A 24,915-nucleotide genomic window follows, 5' to 3' on the forward strand; every position below is an offset into this window, starting at 1 on the left:
CCTTCCCCTCCCTCTCTTTCTCTCCACTGTCTAAGAAATGGAAAGCAACAGTAACAGCAACAACCAACCAGTTATTAGCAAGACGGTAAAGGTAAGAGCATCACGGAGCTTCCTTTCTCAGGGTGAGAAGGCCGCGTTGTTTGGAATGTAAGTGCCCATGGATGGGGGTTGTGGGGGCAGAAGGTAATATTTATTGGGCATTTACCATCTGCTGGGCACCATACACGTTTTACCGCATTATAAGGCTTACAGCAAGTCCTTGGAGTTGGTGTAACTTTCCTTGTTTTGCAGAGGAGGGAATTAAGGTTGCTTAGGGCTTGCTCAGTTGGTCTCTCTGACTCCAAAGCCACGACACCATGGGTATCTCCTATTCTCTGCTTTGGCTCTAAAATCCAACCGTCACAAAGAGATACGTTCCAAAGGTAGTACGATGACAGCTGTTAGTAGAAGTTGTGCAGCACCACCTCCTTCTAGAGTCTCTGTGCGGAGTGAGGAACCCTATGTTCTTTGCCGGTGATGGAGGAGAACTCATGGCACAGAGGACAGATCAGAGAATCTAGCCAGGAGGGTAGTGCCCCAGCACGCTTTGCCCAAAGGTAAATGGGCCAGGTAGGCACAGAAAACCCACTTCATTCTTAGAATAGTTCCTCATCAGGGGCGCCTGGGTGGCTCAGTCAGTTAAGCCTCCGACTTCAGCTCAGGTCACGATCTCACGGTCGGGGAGTTCGAGCCCCGCGTCGGGCTCTGGGCTGATGGCTCAGAGCCCGGAGCCTGCTTCCGATTCTGTGTCTCCCTCTCTCTCTGCCCCTCCCCCGTTCATGCTCTGTCTCTCTCTGTCTCAAAAATAAAAAATAAACGTTAAAAAAAAATTAAAAAAAAAAAAGAATAGTTCCTCATCATTCTGGGTCCACCAGGACTTAAGAACTTGGTACTGCCTCAGGGGAGCCGTGAGAGTCGGAACTTCACTCATCTCTGCATTTACCATTAATACCCTCTCGTGGTGCTTTCCAGCTCAGTAGCTTGGTGCCCCAACCCGATCGTTTCATCACGGACTCCTCCCTTTCCCTAACTCCCAACAATCATCAAACCATCAAGTCCTGTGGATTCTGCCTCTTTCGTTTATGCCTCTGATCTACCCACTTCCCTCCATTTCAAAGGCCACCCTCCCAGCCAAAGCCACAGTCTCTTGCCTGGTCTACTCGAACAATTTCTAACTATCTAATGTCTCTGGGCCTTGGCCTTAGAAAACTTCAGGTGGCTTTTCTTCGAAAGTAAATATGATAATACGATCCCGATAGATCTCTCCTTAAAACATCCCTCTGGGACTTCCCATGGTCTTCAAGAGAACGTTCCAACTCCTTAGCAGAGCATCCTAGGCCTTTCCCGGTCAGCGTCTGCCTCTCTCTCCAGCCCCACGCTCCAAGCTCCCACCATCTTGAACCACTGAGAGATCCTGGCACGGACATGCTCCCTCGGCCACTTATAAGTCCTCTCGTTAGAACAATCCTCCACCCATCCAACTCCCATTGGCCTTTCAGCTTAGAGGCCACCGCTCCCAGAAGCCTTCCTTGACTACCCCGATCTGAGCCCATCCTGGGCGTGGCACTCCCTGCCAGGCCGCTACTCCACTCTGTGTCCCTTCCTATCACGGCACGCTCACCCAGGCCTGCAACTGCCCATACTTCTCGTCTGTAGGTCCTTCTAAGGCAGGCCGTGCGGTACTCACCTTTTCCCCCAGCATTTAGCCTGGAGCCCGGCCTGTAGGAGCCACTCAATTCACAGGCAAAGGCTCACATACGACAGAGTGGAGAAAGTCGTGAAGAGATGGGAGTCTAATCATGACTTTGCCACCAACCACTGTAGAACCTGCTACTAAAACCCATGCTAAAATGAAATGCTGTTTTCCCATCCTTCAAGAAGGATCTTCACCTCGTCCCTCACTCACCGTCCCCCACCAGCTGCTATTCTCTCCCAGGGATCAGGAGGAGTATGAGAGTTTATGGTTTTGATTTGTTTTCTTTTTTTTTTTCCTTCAGCATTAAAAAAAAAAAAATGACACGCACTCCTCAGTGCCATTTTCAATTCTGTAGATGATCCTCCTGCACGGTGACGAAGCAGCAGGGGGATAAACGGCCAGAAGATCTCCCAAAGCTCTGTGAATGTGCAAAGAGCGGGAGACAGGTATTCATGTGGCAAAGTACTCTTTGCTTTACTAGGCATTTGGGCAAAAAGAGCTCACATGTCCTTAGAAGATGAGGGACTGTGGGGCGCCTGGGTGGCGCAGTCGGTTAAGCGTCCGACTTCAGCCAGGTCACGATCTCGCGGTCCGTGAGTTCGAGTCCCGCGTCAGGCTCCGGGCTGATGGCTCGGAGCCTGGAGCCTGCTTCCGATTCTGTGTCTCCCTCTCTCTCTGCCCCTCCCCCGTTCATGCTCTGTCTCTCTCTGTCCCAAAAATAAATAAACGTTGGGAAAAAAAAAAAAAGAAGACTCCTGCAATTGTTGTTTTTTTAAGTTTATTTATTTATTTTTGAGAGAGAGCACGTGAGCAGGGGAGAGGCAGAGGGAGAGGGAGAGAGAGAGGATCACAGGGCAGGCTTTGCACTGTCAGCGTGGAGCCCCACGGATGGAGGGGGGGGGGGCCTCGAACTCACAAACCATATCATGACCTGAGCCCAAATCAAGTGTCAGACGCTTAACCGACTGAGCCACCCAGGAGCCCCAAGACTCGTGGAATTCTAGAACCCGGTTATTATCACTTCCAGCTGCCCCCTCAACCCCCCGTCCATGCTTCAGATGAAGGAAGCAGGCTCAGGAAACTCGGAACGAGGCCTTACTGGAGGTCACCCATCACCGTATGGCAGGGCTACAGATTGAACGCGGGACTTCTCACTCCTAGTCTAATTAATGCTCCTTCCTTTAGATTATTTAATCTAAAGACCCTGCGACAGACGATTAAGACCCCAAATAGAAAATCTGGAGACAAGGCCAGATAAATAACATGGTGAAGGAAAGCCAGAGGTTGTCTGGTAACCGGGAAAGCCTGAGGCTGACGTGGGAAAGAGCAGCACTGTTTTCTCACAACACGGCCCTTTATGCCGCTGTCAGAGGCAGGAGATTGGCCGGGATGATGTGCAGCCCCCCACCGATGTGCGTTCCTTACTCCCAGCACCTACTCCCTGGGCTCCAGCGATCCGGCCTGTCCACGGGAGCACAGCGTCGGCCGCTTCACTGTGCTACATTCCCTTCAAGGTTGGATGTTCAAGCCAACTGCAGCCATTCTAGGAATGCTGAGGTCAATGGAATTCTACCAACACTTGCGGGGTGGGGAGGGGAGACAGCTGCCAGTGGCAGTGGCACGGAGGATGGGAGGGCTGTCCATCCCAGAAGATTCTGCTGGGAGTCTGGGAGTCAGAACGCTTAGCACCCAGGGAGACGGCGACCGGGAAATATCTTAAGTATTCCAGTCCTCCCCTCTTGGCACTGCAGAGGCAAGAGGGTATAAAGCAGAGGAACCTGTCGGACGGGACCGTCAAGGCCGCCCGCTGGCTGGCTTGTCGTTGGAGGCCTCCACCTGCTAGAAGAGGCCTGAGCTTGGGCTGGAGAGACCTGCGTGAACAGGATGCCAGTGGCCAAGATCTCCAAGAGGTGCTGGGAAACGCTCCCCGAGAACGCACGCAGCTTGAGCCTCGCGTTCTGGGCTGGGGCGGCGCACACAAATGCCTCAACGACATCATCACAAATGCCTCAAGGACATCATCACGGGTAGGAAAGGGAGCTGCGCAGACAGACACGCGCGGCTGCAGAGGCGCGCAGCTGAGGGGTCAAATTCCAGAAGTTTGGCCCCGGAGGGAAACAGAGCTCAGTTTCCTTCACGCTGGTCCCCTCTCCTCCGGCTCCCCCTCTTTTAATGGGAAAGATGGTTGCAGGGGCAGGAAGAAGGGCCAGGAGGATCGTGGTAGGGAGAGATGTGAGCCTGGAGTCGGAAGAACAGAGATCAGTGCAGGTGAGCGCGGAGTGTGTGTGCGAGCCTGGTTTGGGGAGAGGTCTTGGTGTCCGTCCCTCCCTCCCTCCGACACCTTGCAGAATGAGGAAGTGGCTGTTCTCAACTGCCAACAACATCTATGTGCTAACAGCCTAGACCCACGGTGGCCGGGGTCTGAGTTCCGCGCCCGGGGAGTTTTGCATTGAGCGCTTCGCCTGGCGTCTTCATCTCCCAGGAGGGGGATGGAGTATTTAGCCCAGAGCAGACCACAGGAGACGGCTTTGTTGGACACCCTTCTCGAAGTGGTGACCAAATAGGATGCTGTTTCCCACGTTTTCCTCAGGAAGGGGCTGGGGCTCATTTGTACGTACGCAGAAATGTGCAGGAAAGAGAGGTGTTTGAACCGAACTCTGACTTGGTGGTTCTGACCCACCTACACCTAAACTTCACATAACCCAGCATCGAAGGCATACAGTATTTATCATTTCATTGTAAGGGAGAGGCTAAATGACTCCCCCCACCCCTCCTTACCACTCTCCTTCCCGTTCAGAAAGCTGCCATATCTAGTTTACAGTCTAAAAAAGGTTGCATCACATTTGGTATTCCTTAAAAGGGGAGAGGAAAAAAAAAATTATTAAAAAGCGAAGAAAAACAGTGCTGCTTGCTTAGAAAATAAGATGTATGAACCCTGAAGAATGGGAAAACACCAGCTACTATGGCAGAGAGAAGACATTTTGCCAAATTTAGAACCCACTTGAAAATCACGGGTTCTAAGTTTAGAACTGAACTAAAAAACTTGAGCTCGCATTGCATTTGGCATTGGTTAAAAAAAAAAAATCTAAGATACTAATTAAAGGGGAAAAATTTATACTCTTAGTAGTTCTAAACGCTGGGAATTATTTTCAAACAAATTCTTTATTGGCTCAATGGAGGGGCCTGCATTTAGAAAAAAAGCCATTTTTTACCTAATTAAATTTTCCTTACAAAATAATGATTTAAAACGGAGGGGGAAAAAAAAAACCCATGTTGGCAAAGTCTGTAAAGAGTTACAGAATTGTTGTGTAACCTTTGGACCCCACCAAATATACCAGGTGGTCATACAAACTTGATGTTTATATATTAAATGGTGTCTAGAATGTAAGTAATGACATCCTATTCCTGGCAAATTTTAAATAATAAAACTGCACCTGGAAACTATCATTCTAAACAAAACAAAACAAACTATTACCAGCATTAGTTTTGTTTTCTAATTTAGATGCTAAGATACAATTATTACAACATCATTAAGAAATGGGTCGAAGTCGCCATGGAGATAAGCGTGATTCAAGGGAGCTGACGACTTTTGCAATTATAGAAACTCAACCTCCATACCCCTAGCATGTATTTATTATATACACCACACATATATAATGGCTTGAGAAGAGGAGTCTTACTACATTTTTGGGTGTCTTTAAAGGAACAGGCTTAGCAGGTGGTGGATCTGACCCTCTTCAGAAGATCATTAACAGTTCAAAACTCTGTAACTTTAATTGACGGGCACTTTTTTTTTTGTTTTTTGTTTTTTGCACTTTAAAATTGTATTTATTTATTTATTTTGAGAGAGGCAGAGACAGTGCAAGTGGGGCTGGGGCAGAGAGAGGGAAACAGAATCCCAAGCAGGCTCCACAGCGTCAGCACAGAGTCTGATGCCTGAATGCGGGGCGGGGCTCGAACCCACAAAACGGGGAAATCATGACCTGAGCCGAACCAAGATGCTTAACCGACTGAGCCACCCAGGGGCCCCTTCCAGGTTCTTTCAAAAACTCTTGTTGAAGGATATAAGATTAATTCCTGGGTCGACTGATTTTTTTTTTTCCTACCAAAAAGATGTAACTGAATTCGTGGAAAGAGGGTCAGAACTTAAAGTGTGAGAGTAAAACCAAAACAAAACAAAAGAAAAAGCAAAACAAAACAAAACAAAACACACTGCCGGGCCGCCTGGGTCGCTCAGTCGGTTGAGCGCCCGGCTTCAGCTCGGGTCATGATCTCACGGTTCATGAGTTCGAGCCCTGCATCTGTGCTGATGGCTCGGAGCCTGGAGTTGCTTCAGATTCTATGTCTCCCTCTCTCTCTGCCCCTCTACCGCTCACACTCTGACTCTCTCTCTCAAAAATAAATAAACATTAAAAAAATTAAAAAAAAAACACTGCTGGTGGAAGTAGAAAAGGATTTGTCTAGAATATATTTCTAAATTTACTTGTCATTAAATAAGCATCGTGAAGCAATCATTATGTCCCGCTCCTAACCACATGGTGGCTCTCATTAAGAGAGGGGAGAGAGGTTAACATTTCTAAGGTGTGCGCCCAAATCAAATGCAAATTCTGGACCCCTGGGCCCCATGCTTCTGAATACACATTCTTCAACATACTCCTCTATCCTTTTATTTATTTAAAAAAAAATTTTTTTTAAACGTTTATTTATTTTTGAGACAGAGACAGAGCATGAACGGGGGAGGGGCAGAGAGAGAGGGAGACACAGAATCGGAAACAGGCTCCAGGCTCTGAGCCATCAGCCCAGAGCCCGACGCGGGGCTGGAACCACGGACTGCGAGATCGTGACCTGAGCTGAAGTCAGGTGCTTAACCGACTGAGCCACCCAGGCGCCCCTTCCTCTATCCTTTTAAATGACCCACTAAAATTGAGTTTCGTATTTAGTTTCTTCTACTCCTACATCCTCCATATTGCTCTCATATTTATTTCAAACTCTTATTTACAATAAATTGGACTAGTTTTCTTCTTTTCTCAGGCCATCTACACCAACGCCAGGGAAACAGGGCCAGTGATCCGGTGCCCTGACACACGACTTCCTGCGACATGAGGAATAAGAAAAGGCTGGGTACTTTGCCAACGTCCAGATTCCTGATTGTCTTTGCAGAGAAAGTTCCCAGATCCTTAAGCTGTCTGCAGGCATGTCCAGCTCTTTAGCCTGTAAATCTGTCCACAGAAATAATACACGGATAAGTTTAGCGCTGTAAACAATTAGGTCTCCAAAGACTTTGTGACATGGTGTATTTGACCAAGTCTAGATTCATGTTTTCATATTTCCCTTTGCCTTATTGTTGTGGGTCTTGCCTCTAATGCTAGCCCGTAAGAAACATGCATTTCAATCAAGAATTTAAGAGTCTTGGGGTGCCTGGGTGGCTCAGTCGGGTAAGCCTCTGACTTCAGCTCAGGTCATGATCTCATGGTCCGTGGGTTCGAGCCCCGCGTTGGGCTCTGTGCTGACATCTTGGAGCCTGGAGCCTGCTTTGGATTTTGTGACTCCCTCTCTCTGCCCTTCCCCAACTCATGCTCTGTCTCTCTGTCTTTCTCTCTCAAAAATAAGTAAACATTTACAAAAATTAAAAACAAAAGAATTTAAGAAACGACAAGCAAACTTGACAGAGGTAAAGAAAGATGCTTTCTCCAGGGGCTGGGCAGAGATGCACGGCTAATACTCAGCAAAAAATATCTCTCTAATTCCCAATTTCAAACATCTCATTAGATGCCTCCACCTGGAACAGAAGAGAGACTCCAGAAACAGACTCACACATAAATGGTCAACTGATTTACAACAAAGGTGGTAAGACAATTCAATGGGGGAGAGGAAGATCTTTTCAACAAATTCTGCCAGGTAACTACACGGCCATATTGAGGGGGGAGGGGAGGATGAACACTGACCCTGACTTCACACTATGCAGAGAAATTAACTAAAAACTAATGATAGACCTCCATGCAAAACCTCAAACTAAATGGCGGGTTACACGGAGGAGAAAACCTATTCAATATTGAAGGAGACAAAAATGTCTTGGTACATAAAAACAAATTTTCGTAAACAAGAAAACTTGATAAACTGACCTTTATCAGAATTTTAAATAAAAAGCTGACAATACCAAGTGCTGATGAAGATACGGAACACCTGCTGGTGAGAATGTAAAACAGCACAAACACTTGGGAAAAACTAACAGTTTCTTAAAAAGTGAAAGGTATGCCTCCCATTCAACCAAGTCACATCTACTGCTGGGTAGGAAAATGGGATGTCCACTCAAAGTCATTATAGGAATGTTCACTTAGCTTGATTTGTTAATAAAGACTAGAAACAAACCAAATGCCCGATGACAGACAGGTGCATGCATAAATCAGTTGTGTGTACCCGTACAGTAGATTATCAGTCGGTAATAAAAAGGACTGAATTACAGATACAGGCAACAATACGATGGTTGTCAAAATCATCACGCTAAGTGAAGTAAGTCGGACACACACGCACACAAACAGGTACGTTGTTGTATGATTGATTCCATTTATATAAAATTGCAAAAAATGCCAACTCATTTATAAGTGGCAGAAAGCAGATCAGTCATTGCCTGGGGCAGGAATGGAAGAGGGTCAGGGGGACCAGAAGACTTTTGGGATGGTAGAAACGTTCAGTACCTTGCTTGTGATGGATACGTGGGTACATGCATTTGTCTAAAGTCTGAATTGTACCGTTTAAGATACAATTTACATTGTATACAACTCCATAAGGTTATTTTACAAATCTCCAACTGAGGGGCTCCTGGGTGGCTCAGTCAGTTGAGCGTCCGTCTTCGGCTCAGGTCATGATCTCGAGGTTTGTGAGTTCGAGCCCCACATCGGGCTCGCTGCTGTCAGTGCAGAGACTGCTTCAGATTCTCTGTCTCCCTCTCTCTGCCCCTCCCCCGCGCTCTCTCTCTCTCTTTCTCTCTCTCTCAAAGAGAAAAAAAAAATTAAAAATCTCCAACTGAATGTTCTTTAGGCCACTCAAATGTCACATTTCTAAAACCAAGTTCATGAGCTCCTTCCAAGCCTGTTTCTCTCTCTCTCTTTTTTTTTTTTTGGTTAATACTCTCTTGACTAATGGCATCCTCTACCCAGTAGCTAGGCTAGACAGCCTGGCAACCACATTCACTCCTCCTTCACACCTTTACTGTCCTTCTCGAATTTACTTCTCTTAAAAAAAAAAAACTCAGAACAGTGTATTTTAAAAATGCGTATAACATAAAATTGACCATTTAAGCCATTTAAAAATGTACAGTTCGGTGACACTAAGGACACTCACAGTGTTATGCAGCCATCATCACCATCTATCTCCATAGCTTTCGGATCTCCCCAAACTGAAACCCTGTCCTCATCAAACAAGAAGTCCCCATTCCCGTCCCTCCCCAGCCCCTGGCAACCACCACCCTCCTTTCTGTCTCTATGAATTTGACTCCTCACGGTACTTTTATAACTGGAATCACACAATAGTTGTCCTTTGTAACACTGGCTTTATTTTACATATTTTACAACATTCCTCTACGTCCTAGCATGTATCAAAATTTCTTTCCTTGGGGTGCCTGGGCGGCTCAGCGGGTTAAGCATCTGACTTCGGCTCAGGTGATGATCTCACGGTTCAGGAGTCTGAGCCCCGCGTCGGGCTCTGGGCTGACAGCTCAGAGCCTGGAGCCTGCTTCGGATTCTGCGTCTCCCTCTCTTTGTGCCCCTCTCCTGCTCCCATTATGTCTCTCTCTCTCTCTCAAAATAAAATAAACATTAAAAAAATTTTTTTTAACTAAAAAATTTCTTTCCTTTTTAAGGCTATGTAATATTCCAATGCATGTATACACAGCAGAGGCTGTTGAACCATCCATCTGTTGATGGAAAGTCAGGGCATCTACAACTCTGAACGCCCATGGCTACTACCCCAGCTTAGGGTCTCACCATCTCTTGCCCGGATTATTTTAGCAGTCTGTTAACTGGCCATCCTTGCCACCTTCTCTCACAAATCTTCTCACCTGCTGCCAGCATCGTTTTGCTATTGCAACGATCCTGTCCCTCCACTACCCAAAAGACCTTTGTGCACAATTTCAAACTAAGATGGAAGCAGATGTCTCATGCTGTTCTGAAATTTGTTTTTGCCCCATTCCACTTTTGAACAACTCTGATTAGTAGAAATGTTCTTATTTTCATCCAATATGTATTTCCTCACCAGTTCGGCCCATTGCTCCTAGTTCTGGCCTCCAGAGGAATGCCGAATAACAACGCTTCCCTGTTCAACATGGCGGACGACCCGTGAGATACCTGAAGATAGCCTGAGGGCCTTCTTTATCCAGGCCTTGGCTCATTCCTCAGATAACACGGTGGCCCTGGCTATTCCTCGCTGATCGTGACCCACGTTGGTCAGTGTCCCTCTCAAAATGGGCCGCCTAAGACAATATAATCCTACCGATGGAAGGTGGACCACCATCTCCTTTCTTCCTTTGCTCTATTACAACAGTTCAGCCTAACGTGCCATTGACAATTTTTACCTCCAAAGCTGATAATATATTAACCTACAGCGAATTCGAACATTTGGGTGGGTTTTGTTTTGTTTTTTTTTTCCCCAAAATAAATTTTGATGATCCCAGGGGGCACCTGAAGAATGGAGTGGCCAAATTGTGTCCTCACCAGTTTTGCCTCTTTATTAAATGTCGATGGCTCCTGCTAGCAAATGCAGGCTCCTGCCTCAGCCACTCCCCCCTTCCGGTCTCCTATCGGTTACTTACCAAACTCTAGACCCTAGGAAAGTAACTGCCTTTTCAACAATCTGCCAAGACCCACAATCGAACACATGGGCCTCCTCCACGCACCGTCAGTGCTATCCCTGATAGCTACTGGGCGCTTGCAGCAAGTGATTAGAAGCAGACATTGTTGGCAATGGCCACGAAACACACACGTCCAGGAAATGCATTTATGCAAAATACCTGCCAGATCAGACACGGAGCCTCAAATAAAAGCCTTACCAGAAAATGTGGAGGGGAATGGACCAAAAAGCCCGTCTCCCAGCTTGCTTTCTCTGGGTAGCTCAAAAGCTAAGCTATGGGGGGGGGGGGGGGGGGGGGCGGGGAGAGAAGATTCTTTGGGAGCATTGCAGCTGTTTCTTGGATTTTCAAAAGTAAAGTACCAACATATTCAACGGGCGAAAAGAAGCACTGCTTTTCCAGGCAATTTTCTTCGAAACTTTGAGTCATTTAAGAGGAAAAGACGATTGAATGTGTTTTGGCACTTTTGTTCTTTATGGTCAACTTCAGGCTGACGGTCATTTGCACACCCTCCTCCCCCACCCCCCGCCAATATGCTCATCGTTCCCAGGGTCTCGCATGACGTGTCTTTTCTACTCTTAGAAGTTCGGTGCTAATATTCCTCCACACAGGAAAACCATCCCCTTCGCTCTTCGGCCCTCCTTCCCTTCAATCCTAGAGACAGACCGTAAGGTCCTCAGTCTCCTCTTCTTCTTCCAAAATTATCCCTTAGCAGTTTCCATGGGCTCTTTCCTCTTCCCCCTTACATATAACCAGGACTCTCCAATGTGGAAGACGTATCTCAATCCAAAACCACTGCACGAACCCATCTCTCTCCCTCTCTCTCTCTCTCTTTTCACGTGCGGAACACCTCGAATGATTATCCAACATTTATTCCCACCCCGGATTCAGCACGTACTCCATTTTCACTAACCCACAAAAATATATTTCCTAAGGTGAATAAGGACCTTTGGTTGGACCAATTCAATGGCTTTTTGGAATTTGTCTTCTCATATACTTTTGCTTTTCCTGTTAGGATCCAGCAGGATTGGGAGAGCCTTGAGAGGAGTGATAGCTGCTGGGGGTATGAGGGAGATTGCTGGGTCTGTTTTCCTCTGAAAATCATCATTATTCACTCTATTCCCCATAGGGTTCCCCCACTGTTCAAGTCTAGTTATAGAGCAGGATACCTATAACTAGGTAGAAGTATTGCCCAATACTTCTTGCCCCAAATACCACGAATCTAGAAAAGTTTTTTAGAGCAGGAAACCAGCAAATTCTTTGCTTTGAAGATGGGGGTCAGTAATCACCCAACCCCTTCCCTGCCCCACTAACTTAACTGAGTGACAGCTGTGGTTAGGTCTGTGATGGGCCCGCTGAATCTCTCACCTGTAGATTGGATGGTTCTGGACTAGCACATCTCTGGATCATCAGTTCAAGGATTGCTGCTCTCACCCATCCTTGACCCTCAATCCAGTGACTTCTCCAGTTTCCTTTTTTTGAACTGTGTTTCTCTCTGTATCTTTCTTCTTTTTTTTTTTAATGTTTATTTATTTTTGAGAGACAAGAGAGAGACAGAGCACGGGTGGGAGAGGGACAGAGAGAGAAGGAGACACAGAATCCGAAGCAGGCTCCAGGCTCCGAGCTGTCAGGACAGAGCCTGACGCGGGGCTCGAACTCACGAACTGCAAGATCATGACCTGAGCCAAAGTCGGATGCTTAACCGACTGAGCCACTCAGGTGCCCCTGTATCATCGCGTTTCAGGCAACCTTGTAGCCTGTCCCAACGTTCTTTCCATGATCATAAACATTCCCCAAACCACTTTTATTTATTTAAAAAAAAATTTTTTTTTAACGTGTATTCATTTTTGAGAGACAGAGTGCAAACAGGAGTGGGTGGGGCAGAGAGAGAGAGAGGGAGACACAGAATTTGAAGCAGGCTCCAGGCTCTGAGCTGTCAGCACAGAGCCCAACGCAGGGCTCAAACTCACAAGCTGTGAGATCATGACCTGAGCCAAGTCAGATGCTTAACAGACTGAGCCCTCCAGGCGCCCCTCCCCAAACCATTTTTAAAAACCACAATACCCTTCCCTTGTTCTCATAAGAGCGCAAAGTATGAGAAATAACCCTTCACTGATTGTAGATTCCCACTTCTTTCAAAACCAGAATGGCTAGTCTTGAACTTCTTAGCATCATAAGCCCAAAAAGGGAATCTTGAGAAGCCGATCCTTTAGTTATACTCCCTTTAAATAATTATGTAATGACTTTCTCTGAAGAGTTCAGAAAACTACTGAATTCACTTAAACAAAATTAAAATCTGCCCAAAGCCACTGGAGTTTGGTTAATGTGAGTCTGAAGCCCATCTGCCAATCACCCTACAGCTCTATCTGGAGAAGTGAGTATGATATTCTAATCACGGAATTTGCTAGCTTGAAGAGCCACAGGGTAAAGATGAAAGTCGCCATCCATACATAAGCTAGAAGCCTTGGTCAAATTACATGCTTCTAAGTTAAATATTTATGAATGAATATATGGAAACTATGGGTGTGAAGATATCTATGGAGAGCTGCATGCATTTTAATGATTTAGAATAGGAGTTATTAACCCTGGTCTGGACCATCTTCAAACATCTACATTTTTCTGGTACAAAAGTTTAAGGGGTTTATGGCCTATAAAAGATTTAAGAACTTTTGTTTTAGAGGAAAGCCAAGATTAAAATCAAGATATTATTATTTTATGTATTTCCAAATGCATTAGAATAGCAAAACACTTCCATTTTAGCAAACCACAAGATAAAACATGTCAGATCCTGTAACTAATCATACATGACCAGTGGCCATGTTTAAATACTAATACAGATAATACCATTCCAGCATTTCTAATACCTATCCACAAGTATTTACCTTAACATACATAAAACAAATTTATCTGGGAAAGAGAAGTTCAAATACCTATTTTAGACTACGTTGAAAACTCCTGATTTTCCACTATTTCTAAAACTACCATATTTCCACTATTATCTAATGTCTAAGAAAAACTTTAACCAGGTAATTCGAAAGTAATACTGAATACAAATGAAATCACAATTTTTCCTCAGTTACAGTCTCATCTTCCCGTATTAGACAAGAAGAATAAATTATTCTGCATGCCTTATAACAGACTGATTAAAAGACATACTGTGGAAACTCCTTTCAGAGCCAAATTTTGCAGCCAAAAATCAAATTCAGAGCCTGAATTTTGAAAGCCGGGGCCCATTCAGAGTATTCCAAGAATAGTTCTCAAATTGCTGGAAAGCATCACCGCCATAAATCTATCTTGGAGATGGATCTTAGAAATTAGCAAGTTTGAGTCAGCCATACACAAACCTATCAAGTTATTGTGCACACTATTTGTGTTTTACGTTTACAATGTAATTTATTTATTCGTTCTTTTGACAAATATTTACTGATCTTCTGCTATATGCAGACACCGATCTAGGTGCTGGAGTAACAGCAGTGAACAAAACAGATGAAAAATACATAAAAATACATAAACACAGGTTCACTCTAAAGCATTTCGCTACAGAAATGTATAGAATAAAAAATCAAAGCTGCCCTCGGGACAGCTCATCTCAGTTCTTTCCTTATAATAACTGCTATCATAATAATTATATAATATACATACAATACTGTTAACAGTTTAATATTTTTCTGACGTTGCGTTTCTTTACACAGAATACCTTATATAGGATTTTAAAACCACCTTTATTGCGACTTGATGTAAAGTTCACTTGTGTCACGTGCACAATTCAGGGATATTTAGTAAATGTGCAGGTTTGTGCAACCATCATCATAATCTAGGTTAGTGGATTTAAAAATTTTAGGGGCGCCTGGGTGGCTCAGTCGGTTGAGTGTCCGACTTTGGCTCAGGTCATGATCTCACAGTTCGTGGGTTCGAGCCCCGCATCAGGCTCTGTGCTGACCGCTTGCTCAGAGCCTGGAGCCTGCTTCAGATTCTGTGTCTCCTACTCTCTCTGCTCCTCCCCCGTTCACGCTTTGTCTCACTCTGTTTCTCAAAAAAAAAATAAATAAATGTAAAATAAAAATGAAAAAAAAATAAAAATTTTAAATATATATAATATTGTATAGATGATAATTTATTTAAAAACTTTGTTCTTCAGGTTATGGTGATACATGGATATATAGGTATATAGAATTTTCATTTTCCAGTTAGTACTAAACCTTGACGTCAGCATGGAGAGATTTCTGATTACTTTCTAAAAAGAGAGGCCATCTTCCATGTCAGTTTCCTTAGAAAAAGAATGCCTGAAGACTGCAATTAGATTGAATTGTTTTGGTAATCCTGTGATTCCAATAGACAAAGAGAAGTCAGTTGATTTACAAAGTCTTAAGAGTCCAAAAATGAACTGGAAAATGGGGGGGAAAAAGGGGGGGGGTATAGAATATATTTTAAAACGCATACACAAAACACAGCAACTTTGAGTATGTATTTTGAAATAAATAGCCAACAGTTCTATAACCTAGACTGTGGGCAAGCCACTATTGTAAAACCTTAACACACAGTAACTGTTAAAGTTCTCACGACAGTTCTATTAAGTATTTACCATTATCAAACCCATTTTGCAGATGTGGAGACTAAGGCACAAGAGGTCAGGAAATTTGTGCGCTAAACTAGCTAGAAAGAGGCAGGCTGGCTTCAGAGCTCACACTCTTAACTGATCTGATGGAACGTGGCGGTGCAGGTGGGTGGAGGAGAGAGAGGAGGATAAAAATACTTGAGGTGAAGTAGGTAGTGTTTAGCACGGTGGCTGGATCCTAGCAGGCACACCATAAAAATGAATAAAACAATGATGTTCTGTCATATATTTTAGGCTGAGTGTTCTTCCACTGCTAGAAAAGTAATAGTTCTGTTGCCACCCTAAGGGTTTGTTTAATTACTTGTCTTCATTTGGGGCTGTAACCCTTCTGCAGGGGAACTGAGGCTATTAGGGGGAACTTCGCAGGTGCCGAACACAAGTACTACAAAGGCAACCAAGACTAAACCTGAGCTCAAAAAACTTGTAGAAGGGAAAACAAGAGTTAAGATGGGGGGGGGGGGGGGGAGGGATAGATGGAAGCTCTGGAAGCCCCAATGGTGAAATCTGTATGATTTTGAGGCATCAAGGAAGGGTTCTGGGAAGGAAACCTTGAGATGTTAAGTGGAGAGATACATGGAGTCCGATCTCGACTAATTTTACGTGCTCTTTAAGAAATTCCCGTTTTATCCTGAAGAAATGCAGAGCCATTAAGAAGGTGAAATGGAATAGGGTAGGCCCGGAGGAAAAGACATTCACAAGGCTGAATGTGAATTACTCCGCCCCAGCCCGTGACACAGGCTCCACCCAAAACATCTGCTATTCTCGCTAGTTGGTTCCTTATCTTTTGACTCATAACTTGTCTTCAAGTTTCTCAATAAAATGTGATCTCACCTGAAAATAATCGTTTGTATCTGAAATTTGTTTTGCATGCCCATATGGTTAAGCCTCTTTTTGGTGCAGAAGAAGTTCTAGACACTTCTTTTTAAAACATCAGAGACCCATGAAAAAGCTGGACAAAGGAGGATTAATTTTGAGACGCCCAAGGTGGGGGGTGGGTAATTGAAAAACAGGACGACCAGGAACTCCCCATCACTTCAACGTCACAGCTGGGGTGGAAAGAAGAGTCCAGACCAGGGAAAGGTTAGGCTTAGGTTAAGGTTTAAATTTTTTTTTTTTCAACGTTTATTTATTTTTGGGACAGAGAGAGACAGAGCATGAACGGGGGAGGGGCAGAGAGAGAGGGAGACACAGAATCGGAAACAGGCTCCAGGCTCCGAGCCATCAGCCCAGAGCCCGACTCAGGGCTCAAACTCACGGACCGCGAGATCGTGACCTGGCTGAAGTCAGACGCTTAACCGACTGTGCCACCCAGGCGCCCCTTAGGTTAAGGTTTAAATGGCCCTTCCCTACAATAGGGTTACCCTTTCAAATTAAAAAAAAAATTTTTTTTAATGCTTATTTATTTTTGAGACAGAGAGAGACAGAGCATGAACGGGGGAGGGTCAGAGAGAGGGAGACACAGAATCGGAAACAGGCTCCAGGCTCTGAGCTGTCAGCACAGAGCCCGATGCGAGGCTCGAACTCACAGACTATGAGATCATGACCTGAGCCGAAGTCGGCCGCTTAACTGACTGAGCCACCCAGGCGCCCCTACCCTTTCAAATTTTTAACAGAGATAAAGGAAGGTGCTCCTTTCACAAGCATGCACAGACAGAAGGAATGAAGTTGGTGATTCTGATTAAGACCAAGAAGGAAGAGTACAGGTAACACCACCAAAGACTGGAGCCAGAGGTGAGAGGGCAGGAGAGATCCGACCCAGCAATGTTCTCATAAGACACTTCCTGCATTTTTTTTTTTTTTTTACATTGCTAAATAATGTATGTTCTTTCACTTTAACCGGCAAAAATGAAGTACTATTGTAAATTCGCAATTCAAATCCCAACTATTTATTTTTCAACTTTTTAATCATGGCGAGTTGCACACAGGCAAAGGCATAGAGAGAAGAGCGTAATGAAACCCCGTGAACCCATCGTCCAGCTTCAGCAGCCGTCGGCCCACGGCCAGTCCTGTTTTCACCTGTACTTCTATTTATTTACTGGATTATTCGGAGGTCACCGTGTCATCTGTAATGACTTCAGTGAGTAAAACCATCTTAAAGCAAGCGTGCCTTTTGGATTCCCCCTTTCCCTTCACTCACTCCCATCCTCTCGACGAGTAATCTGAGGACAAGGAGACAGATTTGAGGAGAGAGGAAAACAGTCTCCACGGAAATACCAAACTGGCTGGAAGGGAGTGAGTGAGTGAACGCCCTTTGAATCAGGACTCGTGTAGGAGGCGGCGGAGGAAAGCATCTCCCTGGGCTGGGACGTAGAGCTGCTGTGAAGGCTTCCTCACCCCCTTCCCAGGTCGGTGGCACCTGGGATGTCTGATAGAGGTCCTCTGAAGTGGGGAGGGCCAGAGCACGTAGGTGCAGATTTCTGGGCAGAAGCATTTTAGATCTGCTGGTGGTCATCTGGCTTCTGTGGTGCTAAGGGTATACATACTATTACACGATTGACTAAGCAAATGATTATTGAAACTGTCTCTATCGCTGACCCCCTCTTTAAACCAATCCATAGTCACATCCACCCACCTTTTCCTCCAATCTTGCAGGAGGACATGTTCCTCTTTGTTCCTGGCCAGCATGTCTCCTTTCAGCAACCCCCAACCCCCCAGCCTCCTTCCCACCCTCTCCAGGGTCCCGCACCTGCTGTCATTCCGCACTTGCTCCACGACACAGGTATGCACGGGCACTCCGGCTCCTGTCCTTCCTCCCCTGGCTGCACCTGCCGCTCTCCTCTCTCTGAATGTCCCCCAGCCCTCCGTTGCCTCCCTGGACTGCTGATTCTCCAAAGCCTCCCCTTCTTCAGGAAACCCATGACTCACCGCTCCGCTGTGAGCAGGTGCACGTTAGCATCTCTCTCCCAAGCGCCCTGACAGCAGGGGCTGAATCGAATTTCTCCTGCATCCCTGGCTTTCAGGTGCCCGTTCAGAAGGCGCTCGAATATTTGAGGGGAAACAGTGGCGATGAACAAAACCACCTCTGCTCTCAAAGTAATTCAGCCTACAGAGAAGCGTCTCCCCCAAAGCAAGGAGATCAGAGTGTCTGCCCGCTAACTGTTCTTTAGGAGGCTTCCCATTACATTCACGGTAAAAATCCAGATTTTTTTTTTTTAGAGGGTCAGGCCCTTCTAGCCCTAACCAGCTCTTCAGCTCAACCTTCCGCCCACAAGCATACAACCTCCCACTGCAACGTGAACTTTTCCAAGCCCCCTACTGAGTCTTCTCATGTCGTGGGTTCTCTCCCTTGCCTGGGATTTCAACCCTTCACCCACTGGCCACGTCCTGCGGATCCCTGAAGACTCCCGTTTTCGTGTTGACACCTGTGTGAAGTGTGCCCTGAGCCTAACCCTGGCATTGTCTTCTCCTCTAGACGGGAAGGTTCCTAAGAGCAAGGCCTTCTTCTTCATCCGTGTATTTCTAGCAGTTTGCACACTGTCTAGCACGTATGAGCACCTCAGCGTAGGCTGCACGAGGAAATAAAGCATTCGGTTCTTTCAGTTTCTGTCACGGCAGAAGCACAAATAACACAGACATTTCACACTAATTTCCTCTAGTCTGAGGAAGACTAGCAGCATTGCCGTTTGAGTATGTGAGGTCTCCAAAATTAAAGTTTCAGGAAACTACCCACGGTGTTCTGTCGGTAGAAGAGTAAGCCCTTTTGTAGTATGTGGCGACCCGACTTCCTCCTCGTGTTGAACGTCTGAGGTAGAGTGGCTACTTGCTCAGTAGACGAACCAATGCTCCCAGTTATCTGTCAACACAAGCCAGAAAACGCGACGGGCCGACTGGCCACAGCACCCGACCTTTGCTCTCCTATCACCCTGCATAAAAAATTAAAAAACTGAGCGTAGGTGTGTTCCTCATCATTCCCAGTCAGGTCCTAACACATGAAGTTAGCTGTAGTCACATCATCTGAAAAATACAGATTACCCTAAGAGAGTTGTTTTTAAATCATAGTCTTCGGCAGCCGGAAACGGCAAAAACAAACACAAAAAAACACATCTTAAGAAAAGGAAAAACCCTCCTGGTCACTATTTCATCCCTGCACTCAATCAAAACAGCACTCCTAAATTTAGTCTCCTCCAAGTCTGCTTTGAGTATTTTTCTGAAGGTATCCTGGCTTTCCCCCTGGCTTTCATTTTGACGATCAGGGGGTTTCCTGGTCATAACTTGAATGTTCCTCTCAAATTTCGATAAATTTCCCCTCTTCCTCACTCTTCGATGGTCAGGCTCTCTGAACATATTTCTTTCCTATTCATTCTTCATTAGTTGTGTTTTCAGAAATCAAGCTGAATGAAAGTACAACCTTCTGCATTGCATTATCTTCCTGCCTTCGTTCCTGATCAGATACATCTCTCATTTCTAAAAGGATTTTTTTTTCAACGTTTATTTATTTTTGGGACAGAGAGAGACAGAGCATGAACGGGGGAGGGGCAGAGAGAGACGGAGACACAGAATCGGAAACAGGCTCCAGGCTCTGAGCCATCAGCCATCAGCCCAGCCCAGCCTGACGCGGGGCTCGAACTCACGGACCGCGAGATCGTGACCTGGCTGAAGTCGGACGCTTAACCGATTGCGCCACCCAGGCGCCCCTACATCTCTCATTTCTAAAACGCACTTATGGATTAGTCTGATATCCTTGATTTTCTATTCAAAGCCAAAATATCAACACCGATTCATATTTAGCTCTTGACCTCTGCCTAGAGGTGTGATGATAGTAAGATAAAAGAGGGGTATTAGTGCAAAATTTGGTCTTTAAGGAATTTGCTAAGCTGTTCGGTTAGAGAAGGTGCACACACTATAGTAATGAAATATCAGTAATAGTATTTTCTTTTTTTTTTTTAACATTTATTCATTTTTGAAAGGCAGAGAGAGACAGAGTGCGAATGGGGGAGGGGCAGAGAGAGAGGGAGACACAGAAACAGAAGCAGGCTCCAGGCTCTGAGCTGTCAGCACAGAGCCCGACGTGGGGCTCGAACTCACGGACCGTGAGATCATGACCTGAGCCGAAGTCGGTCACTTAACCGACTGAGCCACCCAGGCGCCCCTCAGTAATAGCATTTTCGATATCTATAATACTTCGCTGTTTCCAAGGCCCATTCACATTCATCTGATCAAAGACAATCCTGTGCTATATCTTCTCCATCTCCCACAGAAGGAAACTGAAAACGCAGAATTGTTAAATGTCTTAACCAAGATCTCCCTAGGTCGCCTAACCCGTTCTCAGTCTTAACGCTCACCTCCAGGCTAACGATTTCCAAATCTATTTCATGTCCCAGACTTCTTTCCTGAAAAAGCCAAACTGTTCTGTCACATTACCTACTTGCCAATTTCGCCTGGGTGTCCCACAGGCGGCCCGAATTCACAGGGTGGAAATCTGAAGGACAGTCAGCATCAGGCATCCTCCCTCCACTGCTGCCTGCGGCAGGCAAAGGCACTCTCATCCACCTGATAGTCCCAGCCAGGAATCTGGAAACCCAGCGCTGGAGCATAGAGCAGACACACAATAGACCCTCAAGAAGTACTTGAACAAGTGATTTAATGAGTGAATGAGTGAGTGGGGGCGGGTCATCCTCAGCTCGTCCTTCACCCTCAACCAGAAGATTAATTGGTCATAAAATCCTGCTGTTTCTACAGCATAAATCTCTCCCAAATCCTCCCCCCACCCTTCCCCTTATAATCCCTACCTTGCCTCCCTTGCTGGATTGTGTCAAGGCTAAAATGAGATTAATACACATAAAAGTGTTCTGCAAAGAATAAACCTCCGGGGGGAACAACATAGAGAGGATAAATCCTTCTGGAATCTGTTAACTAAACTTACCAGTCCCAGTTTGCCTATTCCTTTCAAGCTATGATTTTTTTGTCCTCCTAACCTTGCTGTTTTCTCGGCTATGGCTTCCAGAGGCCCATCACTCATCTGTACGTAAATACCGTTAATCTGTACGCACGGCTTAGCGGCTCAGTTATACACTCTTTTATGTTGCTTGCTTCTGGTTATTTCTTAGAGTAGGATCTGGCTCCAGAGATGGCGTTAAGCTCTTGCAAAATGGAACAGCTATGTAGCTTTTGTAGCCTCCACGGCACCTCACGCCACCTTAGGCATCTAGTAGGTGACTACTAAAAGCTTACTGAGGGGCGCCTGGGTGGCGCAGTCGGTTAAGCGTCCGACTTCAGCCAGGTCACGATCTCGCGGTCCGTGAGTTCGAGCCCCGCGTCGGGCTCTGGGCTGATGGCTCAGAGCCTGGAGCCTGTTTCCGATTCTGTGTCTCCCTCTCTCTCTGCCCCTCCCCCGTTCATGCTCTGTCTCTCTCTGTCCCAAAAATAAAAAACGTTTAAAAGCTTACTGAATGACTCTCCCCCCCACTCCCCTCTCCACTATTCTCTCAGAATTCTATTCCTTATTCTTCCAAACTTCCTGCTTCTACCAGGAACATTTCCTCCGAAGAGATCTGAGAGAGGAAAATATTCCAGATTAGCCTACAGGTTGGAGTTTTTAAAAAAATAATTCTCATTCTGTTAAATGTCCTAAGTAAATCAGGGTGGGAGTGCCAAACTCTGACAGACTGTTCATCCCACTGAAACCACAGTTTTACGTACGTAGTGCTTATAAACATACACCTAAAGTGAGTATAGTTAAGTACCTGAAACACTGCCAGGAACAATCATACAACTCAAGAAAAATAGCGTACCAATGTTTTCCTCCTTTGTATTCTCTCTAGCCCTTGAGTCACCAAGTCTTGTTGCTTCTGTCTTTGCAATGATCATTCAACGTGGCATTTCCATTCCATACCTTGTCACCATTTTAATTCCAGCCTTGCATATTTCATCCAAGTGCATGATCTCAGCTTCCTGGCTGGGCTCTTGGTGTTTGGTTTCTCCTTATGTGAATGCACTTCACCCCCAGCCCCAGATCAATGTCCCCCGAATGTGGATTTCATCAAGCCATCCGCACTGCCCCAATCCACATCTCCAGGGGCTCCCCAGTATTTACAGGACAAGGCACACACTCCTTAGCCAGATTTTCAAAGACTTTTACATCTAAGCCGATGCTCCTCATCTAAGCTCTCTGCAACTCTTCTTTACAGGGGGGTGACTGTGGACCGCCCCGTGAGACCTGGGAAGTTGTCATCGTGATTTTCCTGGGTAAAACTACACAATCGATGTAACCCGCAGGAGGGAATCAAACGATTGCCTACTCTGTAAATGAGGGACTCTTAAGAGCTTGGGGTAACGCCAAACTCCAATCAAAACCTGTGAGTCATACCAGGGAAACGGGGCTAAAAAGTGATTGTCACTTGGCAAGCTGAAGCAAACAATGAGCCTGGTTTAGAGAAAAGGTGTGACTAGAAGGGCCAGCAAGGGGAACCCAAAGAGTAAGAAGTAGGCAATGCCTGCGTGTTAGGTCAACTGGAATGTCTATCCGTGCCTGTTGAGGGAGAACATGATAACTCAGGGTCTGCCACTAGAGAACACTGGAGTCACCTAACAATCCCCATCACTAGCCCATGATCCCACAGCAAGCTCCTAGCGTTTGGCTTCCCATGGACTGGGTCCTGGTCGGCCAGACAGCCGACGATAGTTGCCCCTGCAAGTCAATGCACCGCGTTCAGGCGTGTGCTTACATGTGAGTAATCAGTCTTGCTGTGCTGGGTCAATGTGAGGCCACTGCTGAGAAATGGAACCACTTCCAGTCCAACAATAATGATAACAAATACAATAAATCCCATTTCTGAGCCCGAGGAAGAGCTTCAGGACCACAGTGAACCGACCAAGGTAAACGGGTTCAGGGAAGGCCTCAGAGTGAAGAGTCTGCTCACTATTTGGGCACAGTCACCGCATGTTGATTTCACCACTGTGAAACCGCATCACGAAACACCAAACTTATCTTCACGTGGATCCTGTTTTCTCTTCAGTTCCCCCCCCCCCATTTTTTGCTCTCTAGTCACTTTTCGCTTGCTCTAGAGAAGATCCGTTCCACTATTCCTTCCTGCTCTTACTCCTATCCGGCTGGAACCACCTGTTTTAGGAAGTCACTCCCCATGAATGCTCTTGTATGCTGTGCGTGTGCCCATCGTGACGCTGCAACCATCCGCACGTGTGTTTGGGCGTCTCTACTTGGACGTGATACAGATAACCCAGCCTTCATCGAGCCAATACTGAATTTGCTTTTCCCTCCTTATGCCAGTTAATGGCACCATCACCCAAAGAACATGCTAAGTCAGACCCACGGGTCATCCTAAATCCCCTTCCTTGTTCACGCCCCACATCTAATCAGTCACTAAATCTCATTCACCCACTGTCCCTTCACGTCTGTCCACTTTGCTCTTACCTCAGGTCCTTGACGTTGCTCATCTAGACTGTGATGGTAATCTTCTAACTGGTCTCCCTGCTCCACGCCTGTTCTTCTCAAATACATCCTCCACATGAATGCTAAAGTTATCATCTTTGGATACAACTCTGTCCATGTTATTCTCCCGCTTGAGACAACTCAATGGATCCCTTGCCTACGGGGGTAAATCCAAACTGGCCATTATGTCATGCAAGTCCCTTTATGAATGGACCCCTGGCCTCCTTTCCAGCCTCATCTCTTATCTTTTCCAGTTCCTCGAGATCCAGCCCTACAGAACCAGGAGGTACATGAGCATTTCCCTAAATAGGCTACACGGTTTCATTCTTCCTTGCCTTTGCTCCTATCTGGGATTCTCCCTTGTCCATCACAACACTCCACATTTTCCAGGAGCACTATTCATTCTTCAGATGTATCTCGAGTGTCACCCCTCTGAGAAGCTCTTGGTGACCCACTCAAGTGGAGTTGATCGTTCCTTGTTTAGTGCAGCCATTGTACTTAATACGTGCTTTACATACTCCAGGGTGATGATTTGTTTCCTTGACCCTGTCTCTTACTATGAAGTCCTGAGGGCAGGAATTGTGGTTCACTTTTGTATTAAGGGCACCTAGCAGAGTGCCTTGCAGCAGGGTAATGACCTAACAAAGGTCTGTCACACTGAATGGTGACAAGGAGCACACTGGCTTGGCACTGTTCCTGGTTCTGTCGCTTGCCAGTGCTTTTGCCTCTGTAAGCTTCTGTTTCTTCGACTTTAAAACAGGAATAATTATACTTGGACTTTGTAAAGATCAAATGAGATAACACACACACAGCACAGTATCCAGGGCTTATAACTCAATGACTGTTAGCCATTGCTACTATTATCCCTTAGGGTCAAGTGCAATTTCTTTTTAAACTCTATGTGACCTTTCTAACCAACTGATTCCGCGGATGTTGTCCTTCTATAAACTGCTGCTGCACTCATTGAACTGTTCATTTAAAAATGTATCTTCTGGGGGCGCCTGGGGGGCTCAGTCGGCTGAGCCTCCTACTTCGGCTCAGGTCACGATCTCACGGTTTGCGAGTTTGAGCCCCGCGTCGGGCTCTGTGCTGACAGCTCGGAGCCTGGAGCCCGCTTCGGATTCTGTGTCTCCCTCTCTCTCTGCCCCTCCCCTGCTCACGCTGTCTGTCTCTGTCTCAAAAATAAATACACATTGGGGCGCCTGGGTGGCGCAGTCGGTTAAGCGTCCGACTTCAGCCAGGTCACGATCTCGCGGTCCGTGAGTTCGAGCCCCGCGTCAGGCTCTGGGCTGATGGCTCAGAGCCTGGAGCCTGTTTCCGATGCTGTGTCTCCC

At 46.0% G+C, this 24,915-nt stretch overlaps 1 protein-coding gene across 4 annotated transcripts in view; it reads right to left on the reverse strand.

The window, feature by feature from the left end:
* Positions 1-24,915, reverse strand: part of HMGB1 (high mobility group box 1) — a 134,387-nt gene that overhangs the window by 18,071 nt on the left and 91,401 nt on the right. The window lies entirely within an intron of this gene.

This window comes from Prionailurus bengalensis, chromosome A1 (assembly GCF_016509475.1).
Source record: "Prionailurus bengalensis isolate Pbe53 chromosome A1, Fcat_Pben_1.1_paternal_pri, whole genome shotgun sequence".
NCBI lineage: Eukaryota > Metazoa > Chordata > Mammalia > Carnivora > Felidae > Prionailurus > Prionailurus bengalensis.